Source organism: Pipistrellus kuhlii, unplaced genomic scaffold (genome assembly GCF_014108245.1).
Source record: "Pipistrellus kuhlii isolate mPipKuh1 unplaced genomic scaffold, mPipKuh1.p scaffold_m20_p_15, whole genome shotgun sequence".
In the NCBI taxonomy this organism is placed as follows: domain Eukaryota; kingdom Metazoa; phylum Chordata; class Mammalia; order Chiroptera; family Vespertilionidae; genus Pipistrellus; species Pipistrellus kuhlii.
In genome coordinates this window covers 32,122,562-32,143,942 of record NW_023425460.1, presented here as the reverse complement: position 1 = coordinate 32,143,942, position 21,381 = coordinate 32,122,562, and positions in this window count along the sequence as shown.

Below are 21,381 nucleotides of genomic sequence, written 5' to 3'. Positions count from 1 at the left end.
AGGTGCCAGAAGCGGGGGGCGTGCCAGGGGGAGGAACTGTATCCATATGCATGCGATCGCCGCACAAAGAGCAGCTGCCCCAGCTCAGCCCCGGGGCGCAGAGCCGCGCCGAGGCCGGGCGCCCCGCTAATTGAATTAGGCCGCTCCGGCCCCGCCACCCGCGCGCCACCCGCGGCCGCTCCGCCACCGGCCCCGGGCGCCGCGGGCGCTGGTCGGGCGCCGAGGGACGGCTGGAGGGACAGAGGCACTGCCGCCTGCGCCCCTGCCCCAGGCGGCCTCTCCCTCCAGAAAGAATCGCACTGTCCCCTGGGCTGCGTGTGGCCCTGGGCGCCAGGTACCCCCAACTGGCCTGCCGCGCTGTGATTGATGGGACAGCGGAGCGGGGGCTGGCGCGGCCCTCCCTCACCCACTCTCTCCCTGGTTCTCAGCTGCCTCCGATTAGGGTGCCCCTGCCCCACCTGGGAAGTGAGGGAGGAGGAAATGAGAGGGGTTGGATGCCTGAGGGAGGGAGGTGCGGCCTGGTGAGGGGTGGACCAGCACAGTGAGGCCGAGGTGAGCATGGAGCCAATGAGTGCGTCAGGGCGTGAGGCTAACTTCATGACTGTGCGAGAGCATTGAGAGCTGTGAGCCGCTGCCCAGTGAGTGACGTGGTGTGTGTGTGTGTGTGTGTTTGCATGTGGGTGCGTGTGTGTGTGTGTGTGTGTGTGTGTGTAAGGGGTGTCCTGGAATGAACCATGTGATCCCAGGAGGGTGGAAGAGGGCCGCCACCCTGGGAACCTAAGGCTACAGTGGGCGTTGGGGGATCCCAGACCTTGCTCCAGCCAAAGCCCCTGGTCCAAGGCCCACCTGCTGCTGCCCACGGAGCTGCGTCAAGCCACTTAAGTTGCACAGGGAAGAGGAAGTCCCCTAGACATCCAGCGAGGGTGGGGGTGATCCAAAGCCAGGAGCCTTGTACCCTCCGGAGGATTCCATGCATCTGGTAGGGACCAAGACCTTTAGGAAGAATCATGCCAAGGGGAGCAGTAGCTGTCACCTCTAAGCCCCCTTGCTCCACAGCCCAAGGCTCCTAAGCGGGGGATGGGAGCGAGGGGGGGGTGGCAATGGTCTGGGGGCCACTCTCTCAGGCCAGGGGCCAGGCCTCTGCAGTCTGCACTGCATTTCCCGGGATTTTTACTGCATCGCTGAGATGAGCAGTGACATTCCCCTCTCCCCTTTCATAAATATTGCATCTTCCCAATGCAATTACAGGAGACGGAGCGGCATGAGCATTTCCTAAATAAGATTATGGGGTAATGCTAATGCAGTTTATGTCTTCGCTCTGACACCAGACAAACTCCCTATTAATAACCTCTCAATGAGGCAGGAGGCTCAGAAGGCAGCGCCTGGGGCTGCCCACACTGCACACTCGGTAAGAATGGCCGAAGCGTGGCCACCCTGGGCTCTGGGGCTCCACTAGGCTGCCAGGGCCACCCTCCCCTCTGGGCCTCTGAGCTTAGCACTCCATTTCCCAGGGGCAGCCTCAGCATCTGCCCCAAGCTGGGGGACTTCATGGACACCCTCACTTGCCCGCTTCTTTTGGGAGAACAGTTTGGTCCGGCGCTCTGCTCCTCTCTTCAGAATTCACACTGCTAGAGAGGACACATTCTTCCCTGTCTTAGAACTGCTCACCTTGCCGATGAGAAAAATCAAACCTCTTTATCCACCATTCAAGGCCCTCAGCTTACTTTATGCTTCATCTATAGTACCCTCCCCCAAACACTGGCCATTCTGTATGAACTGAGATAAACGTTCTTCTCACACCTTCCCACTTGCACCCAACTTTTGAGCGCTGATACTCTGGAAAAAAAAAAAAAAAAAGAAAGAAAGAAAGAAAGAAAGAAAGAAAGAAAGAAAGAAAGAAAGAAAGAAAGAAAGAAAAGAGAAGAAAAGAAAAGAAAAGAAAAAGAAAAAAGTGGGCTAATGCCCACTGGGAAAAAAAAAAAAAAAAAAAAAAAAAAAAAAAGAAAGAAAAGAGAGAAAGATCCTACACTTCAAAACCCAGCTCAAATTTCTGCCTCCCCAACATTCTCCTGACATAATGTATGAGTCCTTCAAGTGGCCAATAACACACTTTTAAAAATTGCAGTTTGTGTTTGTTTGGTTTTTTGCCCTAACCTGTTTGGCTCAGTGGATAGAGCATCAGCCTGCGGACTGAAAGGTCCCAGTTCGATTCCAATCAAGGACATGTACCCTGGTTACCAGCACATCCCCAGTAGGAGGTGTGCAGGAGGCAGCTAATTGATGCTTCTCTCTCATCGATGTTTCTAACTCTCTATCCTTCTCCCTTCCTCTCTGTAAAATATCAATAAAATATATTTTTAAAAATTGCATTTTTTTGGTGGTGTTGTAGATTTGGAGTCACAGAAACATGGATTGGAGTCCTAGCCACACTACTTTACAAATGTGAATTGGAACAAATCAGTTAACTTCTTTGGCCCTTGTTTTGTGGTTGTCCTATTAAATAAATAAATAAATACATAAATAAATAAATGAGGCATAGTGAATTCTGCCTTCTATTTCATCAAATCATTGTCAGAATCAGCATAAAATGAAACAATGTAAAAATTTCCTAATTCATTGGGTGTATCTCTGCTTTAGTTAATTTCAGTATTTATTTATTTATTTATTTATTTATTTATTTCAGAGAGGAAGGAAGAGGGAGAGAGATATAAAAACAACGATGAGAGAGAATCATTGATCAGCTGCCTCCTGCATGCCCCTTACTGGGGATTGAGCCAGGGCATGTACACTGAGACTCAGAGGAGCTGTGGAAGTAAAATCCAGAGGTATGAAGGAGTGCTCATAGAGAGGGCTGGCTTTCTCAACCAGGAGGAAGACAAAAGCTCCGACAGCTCTGAACTTCAGATCTGGGCGAGACTCTGGCGACCCAGACTCATTCGGGGAGAAACTGGACTGTCTGGCAGCAGGCGAAACTCAAGGGTGGCTTTCTCTCTGAAGTGCTTACAGCAGTTACTGTGGGACATAGACCCAGGGGCTTCTTACAGCAGGGCTGATGGGAAGCCACTGCTTCTTGCTCCGTCCTGAAACTCTGCCCCATCCAAGCTGAGTGCAGAGGCTTTTGCATATGAATAGCCTAGTCCTTTGAATTCTAAACTTACCTAACAAACTGCAACTGAGTCAGTGAGACCCAGAACATCCAAAAGAAGGTCCAAGGCCCCACAGCAGTTTTCATTGCTTCACAGCTGGGCCTCATTTGGCACCTCTAAAACCCAAACAAAGAAGAAGAATCTCAGACCTCTCAGTAGCTCCTGCTGGGTGGCCTCAGGCAGAGACTAAATTAGCTCCTTGGAGATCTAAGAACCAGTGTACCCAGGGGTCAGAGTAGGACCATCCAGATTACAACTCCTCAGATCCATAAAGGACACACTCAAGGAGCAGACTCAGTGAGCACCAAAGCCCCACTGAAGCAAATCTTGCCTCATAAGGGTGTCTCCAGCACAGAAATTCTCCCATCATAGACACAGCTGATTCTCACAGCCAATTCCCCCCAGTGATACCAACAACAGTCAAGGCTTAACTACAACAAGACTGTGCACACAGCCCGAAAAGGGATGCACCGAGAGTGTCCACCTCAGGTAATTGGGGAGGCTGTACCACTGGGCCCTATAGGACACATAGCACACAAAGCCACTCTATCAACTCAGGGAAGCAGCCAAAATGTGAAGACAAAGAAACAGATCACAAATGAAAGAAATAGAGAAAAGCAAACTTGGATATAGAGTTCAAAACCATGGTTATAAGGTTTTTCAAGAATTTTCTAGAAAAGGTCAATAAATTTAGTGAGACCCTCAAAGATATGAAAAAGGACCAACTAGAAATTAAGCATACACTGAATGAAATAAAAAATAATATACAGAGATTCAACAGCAGACTAGAGGATCACAAGAATCAAGTCAAAGATTTGAAATACAAAGAAGCAAAAAATACCCTACTGGAAAAGCAAAAAGAATCCAAAAATATGAAGATAGTGTAAGGAGCCTCTGGGACAACTTTAAACGTACCAAAATCAGAATTATGGGCGTCCCAGAAGAGAGAGAGCAAGATACTGAAAACATATTTGAAGAAATAATGACAGAAAACTTCCCCCACCTGGTGAAAGAAATAGATTTACAAGTCCAGGAAGTACAGAAAACCCCAAACAAAAGGAATTCAAAGAGGACCACATCAAGACATATCATAATTAAAATGTCAAGAGCAGCTGAAGCCGGTTTGGCTCAGTGGTAGAGCGTCGGTCTGCGGACTGAAAGGTCCTGGGTTCGATTCTGGTCAGGGGCATGTACATTGGTTGCTGGCACATCCCCGGTAGGGGGTGTGCAAGAGGCAGCTGGTCGATGTTTCTTTCTCATCGACATTTCTAGTTCTCTATCCCTCTCCCTTCCTCTCTGTAAAAAATCAATAAAATATATTTTAAAATAAAATAAAATAAAATGTCAAGAGCAAAAGACAAAGAGAATATTAAAAGCAGCGATAAAAAAAAACAACAGTTACCTACAAGGGAGCACCCATACAAATGTCAGTTTTTTTCTCAACAGAAACTATGCAGGCCAGACAGGAGTGGCAAAAAATATTCAAAGTGATGAACAGCAAGAACCTTCAACCAAGATTACTCTATCCAGCAAAGCTATCATTCAGAATTGAAGGTCAGATAAAGAGCTTCACAGATAAGAAAAAGCTAAAGGAGTTCATCAGCACCATACCAGTATTATATGAAATGCTGAAAGGTATTCTGTAAGAAGAAGAAGGAAAAGGTAAAGATAAAAATTATGAACAACAAATACATATCTATCAACAAATGAATCTAAAAATCAAGTGAATAAAAAAAATCTGATGATCAGAATAAACTGGTGAATATAATAGAATCAGGGACATAGAAAGGGAGTGGACTGACAATCCTCACGGGGAAAGGGTTATGGGAGGTGGGGGAAGAAACTGGACAAAAATAGTATTCCTATGGATGAGGACAGTGAGGAGAGGGTAAGGGCAGAGGGTGGGGTGGGAATGGGGTGGAGGGGAGCTATGGGTGGGGGGTAAAAATCTGAACACTAAAGATTTTTTTTTAAAGAAAGAAAGAAAGGGAAAAAAGAGAGAGGGAGGGAGGGAGGGAGGGAGGAAGGAAGGAAGGAAGGAAGGAAGGAAGGAAGGAAGGAAGGAAGGAAGAAAGGAAGGAAGGAAGGAAGTCAGCGCAACAGAAAAAGTTCAGACAAGATTTCAAGGTCAAGAGAGCCAACCCCCCCCCCCCCATGCCCCCCTCACCCTGCCAACTCAGGCCTCACTCTGTGTGGCTGGTCATTAGCACAGCCCTGGGTCCTTCTTGGCCTTCAAATAAAAAGTCATTTTATGTCCAAGGACCACAGTAATGAGGAACCAGGGAGGGGCTGGGTAGCCTGCAGGCTCAGCAAAAGCTTCCCCACCTCAGAGGCCTCTCCTCCTTCCTCCCTCCGCCATCCCTCTGAAGTCAGCGAAACCTCTGAGCAGCTTCTAAGCTGGAAGAAGGAGGCTCCTTTTCCTTTGGAGGAGGCTGAGGGGTAGGGGACATGGCAAGGCCTCTTCACAGGCCCCGTGGATCTCTGCCCCCAGATCTCTACAAAGGCTAACCCGTCTTCACCCCAGAGAGGCCATGGGTCTGTAGGGACAGACCGGAGCCCAGGGCTTAGAAGATTGGGGGGCAGGGGGTGCAATGCTCTACCATGTCCTCCAGTCCCCTGTTCCTTAAACCTGGGCTATGCCTGGTCAGGCCAGCACATACTACCACTTCCACCCTGCCATTCCTGCCCTGGGCTGCAGGTGACACCGAATGCTGCAAACCTGTCTGACTCTGTCTGGGACATTTTGGACTTACCACAACTTCCCTCCACTTATTTACGAAGCATCAGACTCGACTCTCTTTTCCCATTCTCTCCTGTCCAGACTTCCTCCTGGGTGCTGTTGAAAACCCTCCTAACCAGCCCTTTCCCTCAAATTGTATACAGCATGCATGCAAATACACACACCAACTCACAGGTACTTGCAGGCCCTTACACACACATACACACACACACACACACACACACACACACACACACGTATAAACTCCTTAACACATCAGCCCATCCTTGAGGCACCAGGCCCATGAGACATGCAACTGTGTTCTCTCCCACTGAAAAGTATGCACACAGAGAAATACACAAGCACAGTTTCTGAAGCTGATGCTGCCATGGAATCTTCCAGAACCTGTCAGGGATCAGTGCCTTTTTTTATCCCCAGTGGGAGTGCTATGTGTTCAGGGTGTTTAGGACCTGTACAGATTGTGTGACAGGATTGGGAAAAACCACTCCCCGGAAGGTCGCTGAGCTCTGAGTCATCCCAGAGGACCTGGCGTCCACATCTGAGCTGGGGGTGTGGCCTGTTCATTGGAACCAGGACCTGCCCATCATCTGTACTCAGTAAATCAGCTGGAGATCCCAAAGCAGGAAGTGGGAATCAGTGGGCAGGCCCCAAAGGGGTGTGGCCTTGGAAACAGAAAGGAAGGAGCTACTTGGGCCTCTCTCAGGGAGTGGCCCTAACTTCCAAAAAGCACAAGGTAATGGTGGTTGTTTCTTGGGGGCTGGCTACTTGGGCCCTGGTGAAACCAGGCCCGACTGTGGCCAGGAAGAGCCGGGAGCTGCACCCAAAGGGTTTCTTTCCACCGAAGTAAACTTCAAGGAAACCATCAGAGAGAGAGAAATGAACAACAGTCAAGTGGAGTCTCAGAGGGGCAGAGAGGAGCCAAGTATAATAGAAAGACCAAAGGCACTAATGTTTGAACCGGATTCCCATTCTCCCTCTGCCGCTCTACCAGCTGTGTGAGCTCGGGCTGCACACTTACCGTATTTTTTGGACCATAAGACGCTCCGGACCATAAGACGCACCAGTTTTTAGAGAAGGGAAATGAAGAAAAAAAGATTCTGAAACAGATAGTGTCCTAAAATATTTTATGTGCATTAAAACCCAACATCACAGTCATAAACACATGTAATCAACCCTGTAAAGTAAACAGCAGCATTTAGAACCATTTTAGAGCCGGGCAAGCACACAGAGACCACACAGAGCCGGGCAAGTAAAAAAACTTTTTTTTAAAAGTATATGTGTAGGCTATATTTGGACCATAAGACGCAGGGACTTTTTCCCCCCACTTCTGGGGGGAAATAAGTGCGTCTTATGGTCCGAAAAATATGGTACTCTCTCTGGACTTCAGTTTCCTCTCCTATAAAATGAAGATGCACTACCTACTTTGTCCAATTTTGGTAAAGATGGAAAGATGTAAAAGTGCTTAGCCCAGTGGCTGGCACATGGCAGGATCCAACAGATGGTGGCTGAATATGAGAAGGAGGTAACAAGAAGGCCTGGAAGATTTAGGGTCTTCCTTCCCTGGAGGGGATTGGGGCTACTGGGGCCAAGGCAGGACCCAGAGAAAGAAGGGCAGCTACAAGTGGAAGTTCCAGTTCCCAGGCAAGAGAGCAGTGGTTAACGAACTATTGCCAGACTGCCTGAGTTCGAGTCCCACCAGCTATGTGAGATATAGCGAATTCCTCTGACTCAGTTTCTTCATGGTAATAGTAATAGAATCTCTTTTTATTCACTAACTATGAGAACTAAATGAGTTAATATTTGTAGTGTTTAGAGTAGTAGTTGACACATACTAATTGCTATACAAACATATGCTAATTAATAAAAATAAACCAGGCTCACCTGCTGATGGGGAATCTGGCTCTGAAGACTCGGAGGAAGCAGGACAGCCACAGGCCAGGGGCAGCCTACCTCTCCAGCTGCAGACTCAGCGCTCTTCAGAATCCCGCACACTGACTTCCTCTTTTTTCCTCTAGTGGCCGTGGTTTGGTTACCTTAGGAACAAGTTACCCCTTTAAGTCTTCAGGCTGCTCCAGGGTCTGAGGAAAAAGTGAATCTTGTTTTCTATGTTGCTGGTGGTGCTGTAAATTGGTCCCATTCTCCCTGGGTTATGTAACAAAAACCACGATACTGTTCATATCCTTTGATCAGATAATCCCACTTTGGGGACCATATCCCAAGGAAATAAAAAAGCAATTTGTACACAGATGTTTATAGCAGCACTATTCATAATAGCTCCACCTTGGAGGCAACCCAAATACCCAATACGAGGGAAATGGGTAAGCCAGCCGGGGAACAGCAGCACAAGGAGTAGCGAGTAGCCATTCAGATAGCTGGGCATGACACAGGTGAAGCAGTGGAACATACCAAGATGCCAGACAATGTAAAAATGTCAATAGTCTCTGGAACCTTTATAGACTTAATCTAAATCACACTACATATTTTTTTGGTACTTAGGAAAAACTGATTCCAAGTTTCACATGAAAAGCAAATAAGTGAACAATTATATCAAATAACTTTTTAAAGAAGAGCAAGTTTGATCAGATGTTAAAACATTTTGTTGCCCTATTGAAGTTTGGCTCCGTGGATAGAGCGTCAGCTTGCAGACTGAAGGGTCCTGGGTTCCATTCTGGTCAAGGGCACGTGCCAAGGTTGCAGGCTCGATACCTGCGAGGGGGCATGCAGAAGGCAACCAATCAATGACTCTCTCTCATCATTGATATTTCGATCTCTCTCTCCCTATCCTTTCCTCTCTCTAAAATCAATAAAAAATATATTTAAAAAAAAAACATTTTGATAAAGGATAACAGAATAAAAGCAGTGTGGTGTAGACACCAAAACAGACTTTTAAATCAGCGGGACAGAAAGAGCCCAAAATTAGACCCAGTCACCTAAAAATTTAATATAGATATTAGAAAAATGGGAGAAAGAAACAACTCAATAAATGGTGCTGAGAAAAGCTTTGTCACTTGAAAAATGTTATTTTATATTATATAAAGTTGAATGTAAGGTGGATTAAATAATTAAAATGATGAAGAGAATCTGTAGATGCAGGGAAATATAGGTACACTGCAATGTTAATTTTTTAAAATTCAAAGAAAATTGTATGTTCTTACTGACTACAACCAAAAAAAGTACAGGTCTTAACCTTGATAAGGATCAAGGGATGAAACATTATGATTGATGTAAAGAGTTGCTGTTTCAAATTGGTGGAATTTTTTGTTGTTGAGGAGGTAGGGGTTGAATGAAATGGGGAAAGTAGAAGGATGTTAGTGCTTCCACCTTTCCATCAAGGCTGACAGAAAGTCAGTGCTGCTTGTGGGAGGGCTCCAGGTCAGATGGGGGACCCAGCAGTAGAGAGCCAGGACAGCTGGCTGGGAATACTCACTACCTTCTAATTTGACTCTTGAACCTGGCCCTGAACCTGGGCTTTCCTGCCCCCAAACCAGACTCAGACACCTAACAGCTCCCTAGAGGCCAGACTGCCTGGATTCCAATTCCACTAAAAACTGGGTGGCCTTGGACCAGTAATTTAACCTCTCTGAATCTCAGCCTTCTCATCTATAAAATGAAGATCATGCCCTAGCAGATTTGGCTCAGTGGATAGAGCATCATCTGGTGGACCAAAGGATCCCGGGTTTGATTTCAGTCAAGGGCAAGTACCTGTACCTCAGTTGTAGGCTCCTTCCTGGCCTTGGGGCCTGGTCGAGGCTTGTACAGGAGGTAACCAATCCATGTGTTTCTTTTACATCAATATTTCTCTCTGTCTTTCCCTCTCTCTTCCACTCTCCCTAAAAATAAATAGAAAAATATCCTCGAGTGAGGATTAAAAATCCTACATAATAAAAGCCTAATATGCTAAGTGTCCAACCATTCAACCACTTGAGCAGTCTCTATGACATGCACTGACCACGAGGGGGCAGACTCAATGACCAGTAGGTTAGCTTGCTACTGGGGTCCAGCCAATGGGGACTGGGCTAGTCAGGTTGGACACCCTGGAGCCCTCCTGAGATCCCTCTCTAGCTCCAATCGTGCACTAGTGGGGTCCCTCTGCCTGGCCTGCGCCCTCTCATAATCTGGAACCCCTTGGGGGATGTCAGAGAGCCAGTTTCACCCAAATCCCTACAGGTCAGGCTGAGGGACAAGTGTACAAATCCATGCACCAGACCTCTAGTAATAATAAAAAAAATACAATGGAGATCATAATAGCACCTATTCATAGAACTGTTGTGAGGATTAAAGCAGTTAATCCACACAAACCCAGTGAACAGTGTGCGACCCAGAGTAATTTCCCAGTAAAAGTTGATAATGATTTGGGTTGGGGGTGAATGCAAACAGTGTTTGATTTCCATGATACCTCAGTCTTCTAGGTCTCCAGTTGGTTTTGAAGCTGAGCCCATCTGGCTTTCTCCATCATCTCAGCTGGCAAGAAAAGAGAGACTTAATCAAGAGGGGGTCTTTGGTGCAGACCAAGAACCCAGTGCTGACACGCAGGCCTCAGCTGCCTCCGCCCTCCTGGGGCATCAGCTTTCCCCTCCCCCCAGGGAAAAAGACCAAGCCAAGTATCAATCAAGGATTTGGGAAAAACAGGCTTTGTGCCTGGGGGATAAAGAGCAGAGTGGCCAGGTTCTGGGCACTTGACAGGAGGCCTTGTCTCACTGGGCAGAGGACTGGCCCCAGGCACACTCTGTCCTGCTTGGAGCTTACATTCAGCTTCCTCCCGCAATCGCTCCCTCCAATTTACTTCCTCCAGCAATTGCTGCCTCCAGTTAGACTGCAGCTCCAGCAGCGAGGCTCCAGACTCACAGGAAAATGGGACTGTTTTTCTTGAATTGCATCTCTCTAGTCCTCTGGCTGAGTCGGGCACAGGAGAGGGAGGTGTAGGGAGCGGTGTGTTTCCTGTCATCTTCCCTATATGTCCCTCACACATAAAGCTGGGAGTGTCCTTATCTTTTGGTGAAAGCATTTGTGCTTATCGCTATATTTTATTGTTATTATCAGTCTCATTGTAACTAGCCAAGGTCAGACTTCCAAGAACCTACTGAAGGCCCCTTAGTGGCCCCCAGGAGGAGCGAAAGGAGTGATCACTGGGTGGATGCAGGATGGAGGGACACGCGGGCATGGCTCTCTGAGGGCCAGATTACAGAGTGCTTTCTTCTCCTGGGGATGGGACCAGGTAAGAGCCACGATGGGTTCAGAGCAAAGTGAGTGTCAGCCCTAGGGAGAGGGGGGCCCTGAGGGGCTGCAGAGAGAAGAGAAGGGAGAGGCCTGGAAAGAGGTGAGAAAGAAGCCTTTCTGACTCCACAGTGAAGCCAACCTGTATATGTGTTCAAAGAGTTTTAAACCCACACAGAGTTGGGGAGATTGATTACCAAGAAACTTTTCATTCATCCACCCTTTTTTTTTTTCTTTTTTTCTTTTTTTTTAATGTATTTATCTATGCAGCTAAGTTTGTTGAGCTTTGCTCTGAGCCAGGGACTGTGCCTGCCGAATGCTGACTGGACAGGCCTCCTGGGGAAGGCGCTCAGGAGGGCCCATGGTGGAGGTGGGGGGAGGACAGGCAGGTCCAGCACACACATTTCTATCACAGCCTGAACCAGCCACTTCTCCATCTTTCTGGAATTCCGGGTGACTTTGTACATCACCTGTGTTTGTTATTTTTGCTAACCCCTGTTTGCCTGTAGCTCCTGGTGATTAGAAAAACAAGCAAACCAGGCCTTAAACATGAAAAGGGGGGCATATGCTTGTTTCAGAGACCAGAAGCAGAGGAGACCTGAAGAGGTGCCAAGAGAATGAGAGATAGACAGACAGACACAAAGAGAGAAGTACAGGGCGGGAGAGCCAGAAGTCAGAGTTCTCCCTGTCCCCACTCCTTCATTATTCCCTCACCCCCTCCACAATGTCCCCAACCTCTATTATTCCCTCTTTCCTTCACATGTCCCCTGGCATCATCCAGGTTCCCGAACCCCCTGCCCCTTGGAGCCTGGCCTTGAGCCTGGGGTGCCGAGAACTTGGGCTGGGCTGAATGTCCCCCTCCCCGATGAGCATCCATTCAGCCCTGGCCTCCAAAGGTCAGAGGAGGCAGCTTTATTTACTCACAGCCATGCTCTCCCTGCACCGCTCCTTTCATCATTTTTTATAATGGAAACAGCCCAGCGGCCACAGGCGCCCTGGGAGACCCCTCCGCACCTCCCTCCCCCCCGCCTTCAGACACAGGCACTTGTATGCCTCCAATAAAGGCTCCGGTTTCTCAGCAAAGTACAGCTTGACTCTCAGGACAGTTCTCAGCTGTCGATTTGATCACATTCCTCTGTCTGCTTAGAGCCTGAGAGACCGAGGGCTGACCAGTGTGTGCATGGGCACGTGTGTGTGTGTGTGTGTGTGTGTGTGTGTGTGTGTGTGTGAGAAATGGGAACCAATGTGTGAGATTAGGTGTGAGAGGCCCATTTGATGTGTCTGTCTTGATAATGTATGTGTGTGTGTGTGTGTGTGTGTGTGTGAAATGGGAACCAATGTGTGAGATTGAGGATACATAGGTGTGAGAGGTCCATTTGATGTGTCTGTCTTGATAATGTGTGTGTGTGTGTGTGTGTGTGTGTGAAATGGGAACCAATGTGTGAGACTGAGGATACATGGGTGTGAGAGGCCCATTTGATGTGTCTGTCTTGATAATGTGTGTGTGTGTGTGTGTGTGTGTGTGTGTGTATCTGCGACTGTGTATAGCATGAGTTTTGGGGTGTGAGTATTTATATATACACATATGTGTGTGCATGATAGTCACATATGTCAGTGCATGAGAATGTGCATATGTGCACAAGAACCTGGTCGTGTGTGAGCAGTTTAGGTGTGCAGACTTGACAGACCACATACTCATGACTCTGCCTGAGTGTGAGCTTGTACTTGTGTACATCTCCAGGTATGAATATTGTTTAAAAAACGTGTCTGCAAAAAAAAGATGTGTCTGCACAATAACAGGGATAGACCTCAGAACTATAATGTTAAGAGCCAGAGCCAGACTCAGAAGTTAGCATACTCTATGATTCTGCTTATATAAAGTATAAAAATAGGCAAAATTAATCTATGGCGTAAAAAGACAGAATAGGGTATTGTGCCTGAAAAGGGGGCATAAGGGGTTCTTGGGGACCAATAATGGTCTACTTTTTGATCAGGACACTGCTTACTTGGTGTGTGTGTCTATTTTGTGGAAAGTCGCAGAGCAATACATTCATATAACAATAAGCCATCAAGTACATATGTAATGTATGTATTGTCTGGATTTGTGTTAGAGTTCAATAAACATTTACTACCAAAAATTAAGCATGAAGTCTGTTTCCTCACCTTCTCCCATGTTCCTCACCTATGCCCACACTGCCCACCTTCTTCAATGGCCCTGGACTCTCTTCCTCTTCCCTCCTTATTTCCCTAAAGGTGGGTGTGTAAGCGGCATACGAATCTGAGCAATCTGAGCGACTGAGTTGGTAGCTGGAGGGTATCATTAGAGGATGGATTTTTAGGGGGCTAAAAGGTCTCTTTGTAGAGACCCCCCCCCCCAAAGGTGGATTGTGGCCTCACTATTTAAGCTCCCAGAATCCGGTTGCTTAATCTGTGAAGTGACAGAAAGCACTGTGGGTTCCAGCACTGTCGCCGATTGTCTGCCTGTGTGTGTCTGTGTGGACAGGATTGTGTGCACATGCCCACGGGAGAAGCATGTGCCTGTGCGATGGGATATGCATGTGAGCCCCAGGCTGTGACTTCATGGCTACCTCTGCTCCATGGAGGAGGTAGAGCAAATTTATTTCACTCCAAATTATTCAACCCTGCGATTTCCTCAAACACTTGCCTGCCCCATGTCCCAGTTTGGGGTTCAGAACCTCTTCAGGTCTCCAGGACATAGGGTCTACACTGGGCAGGGAGCTATGCCTCTAAGAGGGAAGGTCAGCCTGGTTGAGCTGCCCTATCTTCCTAGAGGTGGGGCCCATCCACTCACTCTTCTCCTCACGCTGTCAGTCCATTCCAGGGCCAGGTCGCTCCCCCAAGTCGAGGCCCCTCCCTCCCCTTCCCAAACCTGCTCAACCCGCCTGGCAACCCAGCATTTACCAGAGGTGCTTCCAGTGCCCCTCTTCAGGATAGCAGCCGTCTCCCTGAACCAGGAAATGCACCAGAGCTGGGAGAGGGTAGGTGGGAGGGCAGGCTGACCTCAGAGAGGGTTGGGGAAATTAGCCTTGAGCTGCCAGAAGCTGCCTCATGGTGCTTGTCTCTGACCTCAGCTTGCAGAGCCCCCTTCCCCAGGGCCCTGGTCCCCCCCCCCCCTCCCGCCGCTTCAGTGGAGAATGACTTCCTTCTCCCAGCCTCCACCCTCAATGAATCAGTCCCAGTTCAGCTGACATTTTATCTGAGTGACTCAGGGGGCAACCGGGGTATGCCACCCCCAAAGAGTGTTCTAGAAGCATGAAAGGGATGAGAATTAGCGGTGAGTCACCACTCTTGTCCCCAGGTGTCCCTCTGAGGATGGGGCCCTGACTCTGGACTCTTAAAAAAGAGTGACTCGGGTCTCTCAAGCACCCTAGGTCTTCACAGGAGGCGTCTACAAACAGACCAAAGGGGCAGACAGAACACCCCTGACCCTGCATCTTCCCCTCCAAGATGGAAGATGGGCCGAGACAGCATTCCTTCCTCAACGGGGATGAGAAACACTCACATGCATACACAGATACACAAAACAAAAAACATTTATTAGACACTTACTATGTGCCAGGGGCTGTTCTAGGAGTTTTAAATAACTTAGCTCATTTAAACTTCATAACAATCCTAAGGAGAAGGTATATTTATCATCCCCATTTGAAAGACAGGAAGACTGGACACCCAAAAAGGTTAACTAACTTGGTCAAGATCATATCTCCAGTAAATAGTTGGCTCAGGATTCAAACCCAGGCACTATGGCTACTGAGTTTGTGCTCTTAACCACCACCTATAATATATGCATAACTACCCTTAAAGATATATAGATATACACACCCCTACTCATGCTTAAGATAAACCACCTCACATATGTAATTGTGCATAGAAATATATCATTACCCAGATGTTAATCACTCCTACCATTTATACAGCAATTTATTTACAAATCACTTTCACGCCCAGACACAGTGGCCACAGAAAGAGGGATTGCTACACATAAACAGACAGCAATTAGGGCTGCCGTCTACTGACTCAACCTGAAGCTCAGTTACTTGGCTGGAAATGGTGTGTCTCTTCTTTCCTTCCTTTCTTTAGCTTTGGTAGTAAAATTAAAACAGTCACTCGGGTGCTAAGTGGGGAAGTTCAGTTGCCAATGCAAGTCTTCCTAACCTGCAGCCTGTGTCCTCCTCCCCCTCTGCCCCTGGGCCCGTTGCCTCCTCCACCCCATGCTGGCGCCATGATGGCCCAACTGAGGTGAGAGGCTCCCTCACCCCCTGAGCAGTCCAGGACTCTACTGCCCAGTGCTCTTAGGGCAGGGCGAGGGGAGGTGCTGGAAAAGGACCCCCTTCTGGCAACTCAATTTAGGGGTGAACTTGCTGGGCTGAGCCCTGCTGAGAAGGAGGCAGGGAGAGGCCTAGGAACTTGATTGAGACCATGTCAGGGCCCACATCAGCCAGGGACTGGGTCCCAGGGTGCCCCGATTGAGTCCATATCAGGTTTCACTGAGGCTGAGGTTATGGAGAGCTGCAGACAGATAGGCCTCAGTCTTCATGGTACCTCCGGGCCAGGGACACAATCAGGGAGGAGGGGGGTCTGTGGCTCCCAGGGAGAAGAGGGACCTTTACATAAGAACTCCCACTCTTCCATCCCTGCCTCTGGGAGACAGCTGAGCAGGGCCAAGGAAAGCACAATTGTCAGTTCCTGGATGTGAGGAGGGCTGTGGAAGCCCTTTGGGTTTGCTTTCTGTGACTCCCCTTAAGCTTTCAGAAGGACCCGGACTATCTTTAAATCCTCTTTCATACAAAGCCTGTGGGGGTGGGACCTTAGGAGATGTGAATTGCCAAGGCTCAGCCATACTTCCAGCTGCCAAGGCTTTCCTTGGGTGCTTGGCACTGGCACCACGGTGCCCGGGCATTCTGACCCAGGCGGCTCAGTTATCCCTGTTGGGCCCTGCATGCCTCAGCCCTGTGATCCACTTCCCCCCAATATCATCCAATAATATGTTCATTGATTTCAAAGAGAGAGACAGAGGGAGGGATGGAAGGCAGAAGGAGGGAGGGAGGGAGAGAGGGAGGGAGAGAGGAAGGAAAAGAGGGAGAGAGAGAGCGCTGGCGGGGGAGTGGTGTGGGGGGGAGAGAGAGAGAAAAACACTGATCAGCTGCCTCCTGTGGGTGCCTCGACCTGGGATCAAACCTGCAATCTAGACATGTGTTCTGACTGAGAATTGAACCTGCAACCTTTTAGGTGTACAAAATGACTCTCCTACCCATTAAGCCACCCAGATGGGCAAAGGGGCCCCCTTCTAGTCTGATCAAGAAAGCTTGCATGGGGGAATCCCTGAGGTCAGTGCTCAGTGGAGGGAGAGAAAGCCAATCTGTCCACAATTTCTAGGCCAAGTTGCCTCTGTGGGACAAGCAGGCCTCCCTGAGAGCTCACCCTCTCCCTCCTTAGCACACGGCAGGCCTGCCCGCTCCCTTTAATGGGAACTCACTCCTTTAGAACCCCAGAGCTCTGCTGGGGACAGGGCAGGCCTTCATTAAGAGTCCGTTTCTATCTGTTGATAGCAACAGTGTGGGACTGGGTGTCTGAGGACATGAACCATTCCCAGCTTGGCTTCTCATTGGCTGAAGGGCCTTGGACAAGTCCCTTCCCACTCAGCCTCTGTTTACCCGTCTGTAAAACATGAGAGCTGGACTGTTTAGAATCATGGGTATCTGGGAATGAGCTGGGGTGAGTAGGCTTGGCAGTGGGTGTTCTGCTTGTTGATTTAACAGGCTCTCTCTCTAGGCACCTGGAGAACACTGTGTAAAGTAGGGACCCCTAAAAGGATATTATTGGTCAAGGAGAAAGGATGCATGTGTTGGTTATGAGAGTACTAGTAGATGTGATGTGTACACGTATATACAGGGGCAAGAATACATGTGTAGGAGTGTGTGTGTGTGTTCAGTGGCTAATTGATCACACCCTCCCAACTGGGGTGGGGGAAGGGGCCAAGAAGGCAGTCACTCATTAGAAAGCAGCTAATGGGCCCAAATGGCCATGTCAGCAAAGGCTGAGCTCAGATGAGCTTCCTCCCGGCAGGAGGAGAGGAGAGATGTGAAATAGGAAGGAGTGGGGAGAAGAGAGCAAAGAAGAGGAAGGAGGAGAAGAAAAGAAAGAAGTTTCCTGGGAGAAACTATAAGATTTGCCATGTTTTGACTTTGTCCCCAGTTATAACACCTCCCACCTGTGAGGAGAAAAATCTCTGTGACCAGAGATGTAGAGGGTGGAGAAGCTGATGGGGGAGGGGAGGAAGCACACGTGTGTTCTCGCACCCACAGAAACAGGTATGCCAGCCTGCACTCAAGGCCCACACGGTCAGAGACACAAGGACATACACTGCCCATTGTGCTTTCAACATGCATCTATCCATCCCACCCAGGGAGAGATGCATGTGTGCTCACCCAGGAACCTGCCCCTTGCACGTGCCTCTCATACACAGAAATGTAGGCACATGAAAATGAGGATGTATATGTGCATTCACCCAAGGATCCAGCTCTGAGTCAGGTGCGGGGGAGATGAAAATGAAGAGGACACAATCCCTGTCCCCAGGGGTGACATTTTAGTGGGGGCCAGTGCTAAGAAAGCAGACCATCCATGCCGTGTGACATGTGCTATTCACCGAGTGCACACAGAGATGCCCCTTTCAGGATCCTCTGGGAATCACCTGCTGTTCTCTTTGCCTGGAGCCATTTTTATCTGAGGGGTGGAAAGGGTTGATCCAAGGCCAGTGTTCTCTACTTATCTTCACTCAGCAGAGCCCTGAGAGGGGACCCCTCATGTCACACCCACCTCCTCCCCAACCTTCCTTCACCACACCAGACACCTGCCATTGCTTCCAAACTGTGAAAACACTAATGGCACTTGTTGATATTAGCAAATCAGATTCATAGTCCTGAGACTCCATCGTGATGGTGGAGGTCTCCAAACTGTTTTACAAAAGGATTATTTCTATGGTGCACAGAGGGAATAAAGACCTGACTCTAAAAATGTTGGAAGACAATAAAAGTTAAAATTAAATAATTTAAAATTAAATAATCTTTTATAGTTTGGGTCTTGTTTAAAATAAGATCCAGCCGAGACTGGTTTGGCTCAATGGATAGAACGTCGGCTTGGGGACCAAAGGGACCCGGGTTCGATTCCAGTCAAGGGCATGTACCTTGGTTGCGGGCATATCCCCAGTAAGGGGTGTGCAGGAGGCAGCTAATCGATGACTCTCTCTCATCGATGTTTCTAGCTCTCTATCTCTCTCCCTTCCTCTCTGTACAAAATCAATAAAATATATTTAAAAAATAAAAATTAAAAATAAAATAAAATAAAATAAAATAAGACCCAAACTATAAAAGCCATCAAGGAAAATATTGATAAGTATACAACATCTAACTTTGAAACTGCTGATAAAAGATTGAACCTGACAAAAAGACAAGCAACTAAAGCATAACATATATTAACATCCAGAAAAAAAGAATTCTAACACACTGATAAGAAAAAGAATGTGCCCTAGCTGGTTTGGTTCAGTGGATAGAGCATTGACCTGCAGATTGAAGGGTCCCAGATTCAATTCCAGTCAAAGGCACATGCCTGGGTTGTAGGCTCCATCCCTAGTTGGTTGTATGCAGGAGGAAGCCAATCAATGATTCTCTCTCATCTTTGATGTTTCTATCTCTCTCTTCCTTTCTGAAATCAATAAAAAAACAAAACATTTTTTAAAAGAAAAATAATGTTTAATCCCATTAGAAAAACGGGCAAAGTATGTGAACAGGCAATTTATACAAATAGAAATACAAAATGTCCAATAAACATAAAAAATAAAGAAATGCAATCATAATTAGTAAAATGCAAATTAAAACAAACATAAGATTTATTTTTGCTTGATCCATGAAAGTAGCAAACATTTAAAAAGATTGCTAATACTAATACTGGAGAGAATGTACAAAAGTGTATTGTTCAAAGTCATAGATACAGAGGACAAAATGATGGTCGCCAGATTGGGGTGTGGGTTGGGGAGATGAGTAGAAAAGGGATTAAGAAGTACAAATTGGCAGTTATAAAAATGTAAAGTACAGCATAGGGAATACAGTCAATATTATAACTGTATGGTGTCAGATGGACACTAAACTTATTGGGGTGATAACCTCACAAGTTATGTAAATGTTTAATCACTCTGTAGTACACCTGAAGCTAATATATTATTGTATGTCAACTGTAATTGAAAAATTAAAAAAATATTAAAGAAAAGTGGATTGTCTCATCAACAATTGGAGGTACATAAATGGACCCAGTCTTCTTGGAGGTACCTTAGCAATTTCTATAAAAATTAATAATGCCCATATTTGTCTTAGCAACTCTGTTTCTAGAGATCCATTATGCTAATGAAAATACTCATGTCTGCCCACAGAACCACATACCAGGGTGTTCACTGAGTATTATTACAAAACAATGAAAAGTTAGAAGCAACCTAATAGTCCACATGTGAAGGGTGGCTAAATAAACAATGGCACACCATGCTATGGAGTACTTAATATGTAGCAGTTAAAAATAATGAGCTAGATCTATATATATTCATCCAGGAGAATCTCCACACCATATGTTTTTCCACACCCTGTTTTTTATTAGAAAAGCAAATTGCAGAAAAATAACACATGTACAAAGATAAAAATATACCCTCAAAAAGTATATTTGTTTATGAATGATATGTACATGTATTTAAATGCAGAGGAAATTATCAAGAAGGATACCCAGTAAACTGACCATAGCAGTGACCTCTGGTATTGGAAAGAGTGGTTCATCTATATATTTTTTTTCTTTAAAAAAAAATATATTTTATTGATTTTTTACAGAGAGGAAGGGAGAGGGAGAGAGAGTTAGAAACATCAATGAGAGAGAAACATCAACCAGCTGCCTCCTGCACAACCCCTCCTGGGGATGTGCCCAAAATCAAAGCACATGCCCTTGATAGGAATCGAACCTGGGACCCTTCAATCCGCAAGCCGACGCTCTATCCACTGAGCCAAACTGGTTAGGACATCATCTACATTTTTTACCACAAAAATGTATTCATAGATATCTTTTGAAATTTAAAATAAATTTTAATAAAGGTATGTTAATGAATTAATAAAGGTATGCGACACCAGGAGTAGTATCCATTGAATGAAGAGAGTGGCCCTTCTTTGGCAATAATTCTGCTTTGGCAAATGTCACAAGGACTCACCTTCCATTCCACCCCTGGAATGTTAAAAGTGGGGAGATGTCCAGACTGATGCTGGAGTCCTCCTTTTTACAGAGATAAGGAAGATGGCCAGGGCCCAAGCCATAGCTGCCACAGAAAGGTCACAAAGGGTTAATGGAAATCGGAGGGTGGAAACTGGACTTTATTCTTGCTTGAGTTGTAATCTGTGGTCTTAGAGACAAGTCCAGGCCCAGGAGGTCCTGCCTGTACCTACAACCCCTGGATTCAGTCTCAGCAATTCGTGACAAACACTGAGTGACGGTTGGTGCTAATAGTCACTCAGGCAGCCCTCTGCAGTTGAGAGAATCCTGCCTTGCACATTGTCTCATTTGTTCCTCACTGTAATTCTGAAAGGTATCTTCTGCTGTTATCCCCGTGTCACATTTGACCTTCATGATGACCCTCCGAGGGCTTTGCTCCCCGTTTCAAGTTTGGAAACCTAGAGAAGGAGTCCAAAGCCCCGGAACTGGTTAAAAGCAGAGCAGAGATTGAACTCTGGATCTTCTGGAATTTTCCCTCTAAGAAAACTGCCTTTGCCACTCACGTTTGTGCTCTCACATCCATGTTCAATCATTTACACTTGGGAGCACTCATACCCCAATGGCTACACTAGCACACTTACCTCGTCACACTTGCTCTTACAAAGACCCACACATTCACACCCACACTGGTGCATACACTCAGCCTCACAGGCACACGCTGACATATAGCCACAGACAAACACAGTCTCCAGCGTACACTCACACAGGCACAACCTCATAAGCCCCTGGTGGCTCTCCTCCTTCCCAGAGGCCAGGTTTCTAATCTTGACCTTGACCTCACTGAACGTATTTTTGGGAGATGAGTCTGGGCCTCTGGGGAGTGGCCGGGAAGCAGATTTCTGACCCCACAGCCCACCCCCCCTTCCCCCCACCTGCCACATTGTGGCTCCAGCCCAGGGGCAGAGGCTGCCTGGGTTTGGGCAGCAGCCAGGGTTGAATGAGTAAGAGAGGCCAGAACAGAGAGCAGAA